The sequence below is a fragment of the Excalfactoria chinensis genome, chromosome 24 (genome assembly GCF_039878825.1).
Source record: "Excalfactoria chinensis isolate bCotChi1 chromosome 24, bCotChi1.hap2, whole genome shotgun sequence".
NCBI lineage: Eukaryota > Metazoa > Chordata > Aves > Galliformes > Phasianidae > Excalfactoria > Excalfactoria chinensis.
This window is the reverse complement of record NC_092848.1, coordinates 4,092,355-4,104,017: the sequence shown is the minus strand read 5'-3', so window position 1 is coordinate 4,104,017 and position 11,663 is coordinate 4,092,355. Positions and strand designations below refer to the sequence as shown.

The window sequence follows — 11,663 nt, the reverse complement described above, 5'->3', positions numbered from 1 at the left end:
TGTCCAAAGGGGTACTAAAAAGATATTGAAGGGTTTAGAAGGGAAGCTGCATGGGGATGCACCAAAGAGACAAGTGGAAAAAGAAGAGGCAATCTCATGACTCTCAAGCAATTTTACCTTTCCCTCTGAGTGAAAAATGGAACAGTGAAATCTTTTGGGAGATGCAGTTCTTCTCTTCTGCAAAAGGTACCTGGAGCTATCAACAATCCATGGAACTGCAGCATGAACTTTTTAACTACCAGTGCACTACATGACATTATGTTGTGGAATACTGGTAACAAAGATCATAAAACCATGACACAGTTCCCTGTGGCCTTTAGGAAGTGTACCAAGAAACTCATGGGATCAGAATGCGTTTCATAAATTTATCCAACAGGCATTTCAAATTGCTAATAAGTCCAAAGAATGGGAATGGTTTCATTTGAAACCTGACACTGACACTTGGTTTCATTTGAAACTGACACTGTCTCCCATGGTATTCTCCTGCAGAAGCTGGCAGCCCGTGGCTTGGACGGGTACAGTCTCGGCTGGGTAAGGAGCTGGCTGGAGGGCCGGGCTCAGAGTGGTGGTAAATGGAGTTAAATCCAGCTGGTGACTGGTCACGAGTGGTGTTCCCCAGGGCTCGGTGCTGGGGCCTGTCCTCTTCAATATCTTTAATAATGACCTCGATGAGGGCATTAAGTGCAACCTCAGTAAGTTCGCAGATGACCCTAAATTGGCTGGGAGTGTGGATCTGCCTGGGGGTAGCGAGGCCCTACAGAGGGATCTAGACAGGCTGGAGAACTGGGCTGAAGCCAATGAGATGAGGTTCAACAAGACCAAATGCCAAGTCCTGCACTTCGGCCACAACAACCCCAGGCAGAGCTATAGGCTTGGGGCGGAGTGGCTGGAGGACTGTGTGGAGGAAATGGACCTGGGGGAACTGATTGATGCTTGGCTGAACATGAGCCGACAGTGTGCCTGGGTGGCCAAGAAGGCCAACGGCATCCTGGCTTGTATCAAGAATGGTGTGGTGAGCAGGACTAAGGAAGTCATCCTGCCCCTGTACTCGGCATTGGTGAGGCCTCACCTCGAGTACTGTGTCCAGTTTTGGGCACCTCAGCACAAGAAAGATATGGAAGTACTGGAGCAGGTCCAGAGAAGAGCAACGAGGCTCGTTAAGGGCTTGGAGAATCAGCCCTACGAGGAGAGGCTAAGGAAGCTGGGGCTGTTTAGTCTGAGGAAGAGGAGGCTGAGGGGAGACCTTATTGCCGTCTGCCAGTACCTGAAAGGTTCTTACAGTGAGAGTGGGGCAGGTCTCTTCTCACTAGTGACAAGTGACAGGACAAGGGGAAATGGTTTAAGTTGCGCCAGGGCAAGTTCAGGTTGGATATTAGGAAGAACTTCTTTACAGAAAGGGTGGTTAGGTACTGGAATAGGCTCCCCAGGGAGGTTGTTGAATTGCCATCCCTGGATGTGTTTAAGAGCCGTTTGGATGTGGTACTCAGGGATATGATTTAGCAGAGGTTTTTATAGAGATGGGGAACTGGTTAGGCTGCGGTTGGACTTGATGATCTTCAAGGTCTTTTCCAACCTGGGTAATTCTATGATTCTATGATTCTGTGATTTTCCAGAACATGTAAACACAGAATTTGGCATCAAATTTGGCAAAAGAAGGAGGTTTTGAAGCAATTAACATTAAGTGTTGCTTCTATGTAGACTGAAGTAGTAAGATTTCTACAGATTTGGGAGAAATATGGAAATAGACAAAAATATTGCATGGGGTTCAAAAAGGCAATACTTCTGAGTTTCAAGGAGGCTGACCTTGGCTGCTTGATTTAAGATTATGGATTAAGAAAGTCATAGCTGCATTTCTAGTAATGTTAGCTTTTGTCTGTTGGTGTGTAATATTGCAGTGTATATCTAAATATTACCTCATATTATCACCAAAACCTCAGAGAAAATGAGACTGTCTCACCTGTCTAAAGCAGGGGAATTGCCAAGCAACATTTGCAGAAGTCTTTGTGTGTGTATCTTTGGATATAACAAGTACAGACTTTTATCTAGGTTTGGATGACCATCACTGAAATTGCCAATGTGATCACAGAATCATAGAATGCTTTGTGTTGGAAGGACCATGTTTCTCAAAGCCTTATACAGCTGACCCTGAACCTTGCTAGGAATGGGGTTTTCACAGTTTCTCTAGGTAACCTGTTCCAGTGCCTCCCCATTCTTTTAAGTTCTTCAGAATATCTAATTCAACCTATACTTTTCTAGATAAAAGCTCTTAGCCCATGTCTCATTGTGCTTCCTCTTCTGTTTTCTTGTGCCCTTTAGGTACTGGAATGTTGCAAAGTTATCTCCCTTGAGCCCTCTCTTCTCTAGAGTGTACAACCTCAACTCTCAGCCTCTCTTCACAGCAGTGGTGCTCCAGCCATGTGAAATCATAATTATGGCCCTCCTCTGGACTTGATCCCACAGGTCCACATTGTTCTTGTGTTGATGATCACAGAGCTGAACACTGTTCTTAGTAGGGTCTTCTGTGAGAGGAGCAGACTCACCTCTCTTGAACAGCTGATCATGCTTGTTTTGATGCAGCCCAGGGCACTGCTGTCTTTCTGGGCTAGAAGAACACTGCTGGATCATGTGAAGTTTTTCAACAACCAATATCTTTAAACTCTTCTCCGCAGTGCTGCCCTCTGTCCATTTGTCTGCCCAGACGATATTTGTTCTTAGAATGGCCACCACCCACATTACATATGGTCTTCTTGATTTTTATGAGGCTTGCATGGGCAACCTCTGAAGCCTGTCAATCTTCTTCTAGATAGCATCCCTTACCTCCAGAATGTTAGCTGCACAAAACAACTTGGTGTTGCCTGAAAACATGCTGAGAGTGCACTCATTTCCATTACTGTGTAATAAATAAGGTGTTAAATACTGCTGGTCCCAGTATGGAAAACTGGAATATGCTATTTGTCACTGGTCTCTAGCTGGACATCAAACCATTGACTGCAACTTTCTCAGTGTGACCATTCTGGCAATTCCTTATTCATTTAGAGGGCCATTTGTCAAATCAACATCTCTTCAATTTAGAGCCAAGGATGTCTTGAGGACAGTGTCAAATGCTTTCCACATGATGAAAGGCTCCTGTAAGTCCTCACTTTATCACGTGCAGTCCAGGGCTGCCTTTCATTCCTAGAAAATTGAGGCCACCATGAAAATGATCACATGGAGGCAGAGGCTGGGATGCAGAAAACATTAGTGACTCTGAAGAGGGAAATGAGTTTTCTTCCAAGTGGAGCTGTTGTGCAGGCAGCACCAGAGCTGCCTAAAATCTTTGCCCATCACCCATAGTGAAGATCCTATAGGACATCCTTCTGTCAGCCCCATTGAGTGAGAGAGGATAGTATATTACTCTGGTTGGCTGAAGGGAATTGCACACCCAGAAGAAGGGAATACAAGGAAAAGAGAAAGGAGTAGAAGATGGGGAGCATAGCATATAGCATGGGAAACACTTTCTACCATAGTAATGTCTGAAAATACAGGAGAGATCAATGCACCCAGAGGTGATAGAGACCCCGTAACAGTTGTGGATGCTGCCAATTGCAGCAGAGTGTACAACAATCGTGTTCTGCAGGTAAGAGCTGAGGATGGGGCCAAGCAGGGCCACTGTCATGGAAAGAGGATTGGTGATGATAGTATGATTTTTACCCTGCCTGACTTAGGGTTACTTGCAGTTGTTGGCTGGTGAGGTCGTACGACAGGATAGGCATGACAGGCACTGGTCATTGCAGAGCAAGTCACAGAGAGGCAAGAGAGTTTATTGGCTTCATTCAAACACTTCAGATTATTTTAAAAAATATGTTGGCCCTGAACAGCCCTAGGCCTGGGGGTATCATACGCAGAAGTGATTATTCCCTGTAGTATTCATAATGAATGGAAAACATCCCAGCTAATGACATGGGCAGTGTGGCTGTTTCCACTTACACTGCCTTTTCATTTTCTTGCTTTTGCTACACCTGTTCCCAATTGAACTCTTTTTCTGAGTGCTGGAATTGAAAAGTCCCAGAATTTCTGGTCCAGGAATGAATCACCGGCTGCAGAAGACTCATTCACTGTTGTCCAGTGTGTCCAGTGAAGGAAACTGATGCTGACCCAGAGTCCCTAGTCATTTCTTAGTTCCTTTTGGCAGCTGCTAGGGACTCATCCTTTTCCATTATGCCAGCCTGGCTCCTGAAACAGGTAAAAGAACAATTCTATGAGACTCTGCTGGCTCCTAGGGATGAAATAGCTGTTAGATTCACAGGGCTCTTTCTCAGTGGATGCAACTGGGAGAGAAGGGAATGCCTAGAGAGACCAGTAGGAGAAATTTGATGACAATGACTCAGGCCAATGGCTTCAACAAAACACAAGTGACACTGGAAACATTCTGTGGCAACCCCATCTGCATCACCACCCAAAATCATCCAGGGAATCATTTCCCAATTGCCACCTCACAGGAGAGATTTCCCAGGAGCAGCCCTTCCCTTCATTCAGGCTTGGATTCACTGCAGATTTTTCGGTGGGTTTCCAGAGCCTGAGGGAAATCAGGGGAATTCCAGCATCATTTTCTATTACTCCACAGGGTAAAACACACACACTCCTTTCTTTGAAAACTTTCCCTGAAAAAAAAACAAAACAAACATGCCTAGACAAAATGGTTTGGCATTTGTCAGATGAAATTTCTCCTTTGGAGGCATTACAGATCACATTTCTGAGTTCCCCAGTGTGATCCTCTGCTACTGTTGCCAAACTACTTAAAATTCCTGCTTCCTCAAATGCATATACTGCTCCAGGAAATATGATCACCCACACATTTTCTGCTGTTCTTGCTGTTCTTCTCATTGGACTCCGTCAGCCCTGCTGCCTTGATGCTCTCAACCTGAAGAGATGGAGCCAGGACTAGCCATGGCCCCAATTACACTTCCCACTCATCATAAAGCACATATTATTTTCCTCAAAGGATGCTGGAAAAACCTCAGAAGCACTAGGGAGGCTTGGAAGAACATGAAACTCTATAGGAAAGGCAGTTCTTTGTAGAGGTGGAAGATCTGCCTTCTATACAGGCTTAATCTCTCTCATCCTTACTTTGGTCTATGCTCCTGCCCCACCTCAAATCTGTGTTTGCTTGTGTGTGCGTATGTTCATCTGCTCCATCAACAAGGATAAAGACAGGAACAGAAAGTATTCCTTTGTCTTGCACTGCAAGACAGAATTCTACTACAGAATATTAATCAGACTTTATTACTGGAAATTGATACAAAATAAAGTGAGGAACAAGAAAATATACTGTACTTTAGAGACTGTACTTTGTAGCTCACTTCCAGGAACTGTCATTAAGTAACGAATAGCTGAATGGATAACTGGAGAAGGGTGGTCTAATATTTCTATACCTGTGTCTGGAAGAAGTGAGGGAGACAGACTGTAGAAACTGATACCAGCAGTGATCATCAGAGACCATGAAAAGAGCCACATAAGCTAGGAAAAGACATTCTGCTTGAAGCTTGTTGCTGCTATAATTCAACTATAAAACCTCACTCTGACATCTCCTTTTGAAATCATAGAGCCATGGCAGAAAAGAACAGGACATTTGTGACTGAATTCATTTTCTTGGGCTAAATAAACCATCCCAGGTGGCACTTGTGATTATCTGCTGCTGCACATCTTTCTTAATCCTAATGGCCTGACCTTCGTCAAAGGGTAAGTGACCAGAATCTGAAGATCTCAATGTTTTTCTTGTATCGGCACAGACTGGGTAGCAGGAACATGTTTCTACTATGATTTTATGCCTCTTCTGAGGCTGGCATGTGGGACTACAATCAGTGCCAATTTAATCCATAGAATTTATGGTTTCCATCCTCATCATCCAAAGCACTTGTCTTTTCATGTTAATTTCTGACATCAGCATCATCTTTGCAATTCTCCCTGTTACCTCTCCTTTTACTCAACAGAAGGTATTGTCCACTTCTGCCTCATGTGTCACTGTCATTCTCATTTTCTGAACAGCTTTCTTGCAATGTTTGCTAAAATTGTTTTGCAGTTGACACTCAAATTGTTTATGCACTGGAACAGGCTCTCCTGTGAAGTAGACACAGTACCAAGCCTGCTAGATTTCAAGGAGTATTTGGATTACGCCCTCTGACACAGGGTTTAATTTTGCATTAGCCATGTGCTGAGACTTCAGGTGAAATCATTGACCTTTGTGGGTCACTTCTATCTCAGGATATCCTATGATTCTGTGATGCTATGTGATTCAGAGAAAATAAGATGTGTTTTGTCATCAATTCACATACTCTGCAGCCATGGAAATAGGAAAGTTCTTATCAGTAATCTAATTTATACTCTAGGAGGATTTTGCTATTATCAAGAGAAGGTTGAACCGCAAAAATGTGAGTCTGTTAATCCATCACAGACCTCACCTTTAGATAACAGGTAATTCCAGCCTAGAAGCACCTACTGGTATCATAGAATCACAGAATCATAGAATGGCCTGGGTTGAGAAGGTCCTCAGAAATCATTTAGTTTCAACCTCCCTGCCATGGGCAGAGTCACCAACCTCCAGACCAGGCTGTCCAGAGCCACATACAGCCTGGCCTTGAATTCATCCAGGGAAGGGACATCCACAACCTTCTTGAGCAACCTGTTCTGGTGTGTCACCACCCTCTGAGTAATAATAATATCTAATCCTAATATCTAACCTAAACTTGCCATTTCTCAATTTAAAACTATTCCCCTTGTCCTACCACTACCCAGCCTCATAGATAGCCATTCCCCCTCCTTTTTATATGCCTCCTTCAGGTACACAATGAGATCTCCCCAGAGCCTTCTCTTCTCCAAGCTAAACAAGCCCACTTCCCCCAATGTTTCTCCATAGGAGAAATGCTCCAACCCTCTGATAATCTTAGTGGCCTCTTCTGGACCCACTGAAAGAGCTCCACATCCTTCCTGTACTGCGGGCCCCAGGCCTGGACACAGTAGTCCAAATGGGGCCTCACAAGAGCTGAGTCGAGCAGGACAATCACTTCCCTCTCCCTGCTGGCCACTCCTCTTTTAATACAGTCCTGGATATAGTTGGCCTTTTGGGCTGCAAATGCACACTGCTTGTCCACCAGGACCTCCGAGTCTTTCCCCATGGGGCTACTCTCAAGGGGTTCTTATCCTGGTCTGCATAAGTACTCAGGACTGCCCTGGCCCAAATGCAACACCTTGTACTTGACTCTGTTGGACCTCATTAGGTTCATACGGGCCCACTGAGAAGTCCTGTCCAGGTCCCTCTGGATGGTATCCCTTCCCTCCAATGTATTGAATGGGCATATCAACTCATATTGGTAATTGCCCTAAGGCAGGCACAACGTGTGTTATGTGAAGGAGGTCTCTCAGTTGGAGTGAGAGCTGGCATCCAGACCAAGTCCAGATCCAAGAGTGGCCTTTCTGATGGCTCCACCAAGTCACTGCAGTGGACCAACAGGGAGCCTGACCAAGCCAGAAGGACAACAGAAGGCAAGGCCAGATACAGGTTGCCACTGGTAAAGATTGCCATCACAAGATGTGGTCCAGGCTCTAGGGGACATGTCTAAGCAGAGGCACATCAAGGCAAGGATGAATAGGCATTTGTTACAGTGTAACCAGAGGTGACTTCCTCTGCCTTGAAAGAGGGTGTATGAAAGATGAAATCTGCAGCGTGCACTGGCCTTGAGTATCTAGAGCTTTGATGAAACCTACCTAGCTAACTCCTCCTACAAGCCATGGTTTTCTATGTTTGTCATCGCTATACAGATGGAAAAAACAAACAAAGAAAAACAAATAAACAAACAAAAATATGGAAGGACACACTAAAGAATGCAGTAAATGTTTAATGAATATGAAGACTGAAAGGATGACACTCTAAGTGCATACACCAAGTGTGGGGATAGATAGCCATTCCCCCTCCTACCGTGGGGAGTAGCAGGAACAGGCAAGAATCTGTTCCCCTTTCCTATGGCAGTGTCACCACAGGGCCCACACTTATTGGCCGAGAGATAAAGAGAGGCAGGCAGGTCATTGAAGTCTGGTTTTGATGGGTAATAACAGAGATCTGAGAGGGGAAAAACAGCAAAGCTATCAGATAGGAAGAGTGACTGAGAGTATCAGTAGACTTTCTCCATCCTGTCCATGAAGCCAGGCTGGTCGGTACGTGTCTGTTTTGCAGGGCAAAAACAGCAGCACATTCCTTCTTCTATCCAGTGCCACAATCTGATTTCCTGGGTGTCCTTGTCTGGGTCAGTGTCCAGCACCTTTAGCAGGGGTTGCATCTTCTGCTACAGTAGCGGTTGGAAATGCAGGAGAGGTCAAGGCTCCCAGAGGAGATGGGCACTCCCTCACAGCTGAGGATGCTGCCAACAGCAGCAGAGGTGGAGGATCCCACGGCGGTGTTCTGTGGGAAGGAGCTGAGGATGGGTCCGGGCAGGGTCACCACCACAGGAGAGGGCTGGATGACAATGGTGGAGGGCGGGCACTGCCTGACACAGGGCTCATTGCAGCTGCTGGCCAGAGGGGTGGGGCCGCAGGGCTGGCATGGCTGGCATGGCTGGCATGGCTGGCATGGCTGGCATGGCTGGCATGGCTGGCACTGGTCACAGCAGGACATGTCTTGGAGCTGGAGTTGCACCTAGAAGAGCAGGCAGGGAGGAAACAGAACATGAGGATATATGAGGAGATGAATGTCACCACACTATGAAGGAGCCATGAACTGCTGCAGTCTGCAGGCTGTGCATGGATAGTTAAGGCTGTCTTGGTCTCATCCTGACATAGCTCAGGCTGCGCCAAAAGTACCTATCCAACTCATATCTGTACTCTAGTTTGTAAGCTACATTCTTACAGACCTATATTCCTTCCATGACAAGCCTTCATCTTACTTCCCTTCCCCCTGACAAGCAGTCCTATGTTTTGGCATAGAACAGACTGATATCAGCTGTGACATCCACCACTGTGTGACCTTTCTTGGCAGAATGAGGGGTACAAGAAGGATCTTCACACTCACCTGGTTCCAAAGAGAAGGAAAGAGTGGTGGATGAGAGGGGGATGAGCTGGGCTGTCTTTTATAGTGCATGTAAGCTTCCCAAGCTCTGAAGTCATCACTTATAGCAGTGACTATTTTCTGACAAGCTCATCTTGAATGAAAAACATCCCACTTAATGATATAGACTGATCATTGACTTACTCCGCTTCTTGATTTCATTTCCAGTTTTACTATGTCCATTCCTGGCTGAAGGCATCTTTTGAGTTGCAGAAAGAGAGGCCCAGTCACTTCCTGGTAATGAATATTAATTTAGGCAAAATATTCAGCTTCCATGATGGAAGAGTCCAGCAAAGTCAAATGGTGATCCCAGATAATGGTATAGACTGTACATTGTTTTCCTTTGCAGCTGTGTCTCATTTCCAGCTTTATGTCATGCCCATTCCATATAAAAGTCATCTTTTGAGTGGCATAAAGGGAGTTTGAAGCATTTCCATGCAACAAAAACCACTGTCAGCAACAAACTCTGCTCATGTGCTAGTAGAGTCCAGCAAAGGCAAGTGATGTCAGCCTGGGTCATTCTATAGGGGTTTTTAGGGGATCTTTTGGCAAGAGAGGTACCATTTCCTGTGTGAGACCCTATCCCACTTGGTACTGCTCTCTGGAAAATTCTGCTGCCCTGTTTTGTCTCCTCCTGTTTTCTCTCAGGGATCTTGATATGGGGAAAATAGTAGTGCAGTGTAATTCCAGATCTCAAAAGAAAGGCCTAACAGCAAATGGGGGAACAAAAGGGCTGTTCCAGTAAGAAGGAAAAAGAACTATATAGACAGCAAGTTAATCTTCTATCCCTTCATGTGATAGGAATGCCAATTTTGTGCAGAATGATACAAATTCAGGTGAATTTTTCCCAGGTTTCACTGTATAGATCCTTTCCATAGAGGGCTCCTTCTTCCTTTCCATATTGTGGTGTCTTATTTTCTGAGTGAACAACTGAAAAAAAATTGTACGTATTTTTCTTTTAGTGATGGAAGCTTATTTCTGTCATTAAGACCATTAGTTCACAGCACTGGTGATTATTAGCACCCCTGCAGCTCCTCAGGATAACTAACAGGCTTCTCAAGTCTTGAACAGAAGTCCCAATAAAGCAAACATGTCTTGTCAGCATCACTGTCTCCAGTGTCTTAGTCAAAACTCTCTGTACATGTCCCCACGTCTCTCTGAGTACCACACAATGTCATTAACACATACAAGGCCACTAGCATATGCTCATGTCTTCTGTGTGATGGATTTGCACAAATGCTTGTGGGTGCTGATTTGTCCCCCCATCAGGAGTGCAGAGCCTACAGCCAGCCCCCAGCAGCCCCCAGAAGAGCCTTCACCATCTCTGTCCCCACTTCCCCATGCTTTTAACCACAATATTGGGAACTGTTTCCACCAATGTCAGAGTGCCCTTCCCAACCACAGTTTTTGTACCTCATCATCTCATGGCACTGGACAGGCTTGTATATGGCCATTTACTCTATCTGCATAGGTCAAGGCATACTTTCATAGAATCACAGAATTGTTTGAGTTGGAATGGATGTTTAAAAGTCAGCTAGTCCAACTCTGCTGCAACGAACAGGGACACCTACAGCTAGATCAAGCTGTCTTTCTCTGTAGTGAGTTAGAAAGAAATAATGGGGGAAAAATTAAAATTTAAGAATAGAATCTGAGCTGCTCTGGGTGCAGTGATTACAGCTGCTTCAGTTCCTCCATCAGGGACATGGAACAGAGAAGTAGTGTGACCCAGAAGGCAGAGTCTTACAGGAGAACAGAGAAAAATTAAAAATAAAAATAAAAATCTGAGAAAGCAATAGCAGTTTTATTTGAAAAGATGCAAAATCTTACAACATATTTTATTGCCTTTAAAAGGATAAATAAAAAGTCAGATCATACTACAGTCTGCCCACACCCAGACGAGCCACCATTGCTATTTCAGAGCAGGGAAAGCCCAAGAGAGTAGAACTGTGAGCCCAGCTGACACTCCATAAGCTCAGCTTGGGGTTATGAGCCCAGAATCACACTCCATGAAGTGGGAATCTTGTGTGTCCAGGGAAGCCAAAGGGGCTGTCTCATCTCCTGCATCACACCCTCAGAGAGCTAGCATGATTCCAGCACCATTTTTGTGCACACAATATGAGGAGACCTGGCATGCATAGCCTGGACTTGTTTTCTTCTGAGCTGCTTTTGAGGAAGACAGCCTGCAGCTGTTATGCTTTCCTGTCATTATTCCTCCCCAGATGCACGTCCCTGCTCCTGCTGAATGACCTGACATTCCCATCAGAGTGTTTCTCCAACCTGTCCAGGTCCCTGTGACTAGCAGCCCTGCCCTACAGTGTCCTGACTGTTCTTCCCAGCTGTGGGTTCTCCACACACATGCCACAATTGCACACTATCCCATCATCAGGCCATTATTGGAAACATTAAATACTATTAAGTACTGATCTTTGAGAGACATTTTCATAGAAACCATTCCCCAGATGTATTCTGAATAGCTGATCTTGGCAGTTAGAGCCCAGCAGATCATCTAGTTTTTCAGCTACCTTGTTTTTCTTCCTCCTTCTGAAGATACGTGTTTTTTGGGGGTTTTCTTTTGTTTGTTTGTTTGTTT

The 11,663-nt window shown here is 45.1% G+C and overlaps 1 pseudogene; it reads right to left on the bottom strand.

Annotated features, from left to right (window-relative positions):
- Positions 1–8,293: 8,293 nt before the first annotated feature.
- LOC140262195 (feather keratin Cos1-2-like) lies at positions 8,294–9,132 on the bottom strand (annotated as a pseudogene).
- Positions 9,133–11,663: the final 2,531 nt, after the last annotated feature.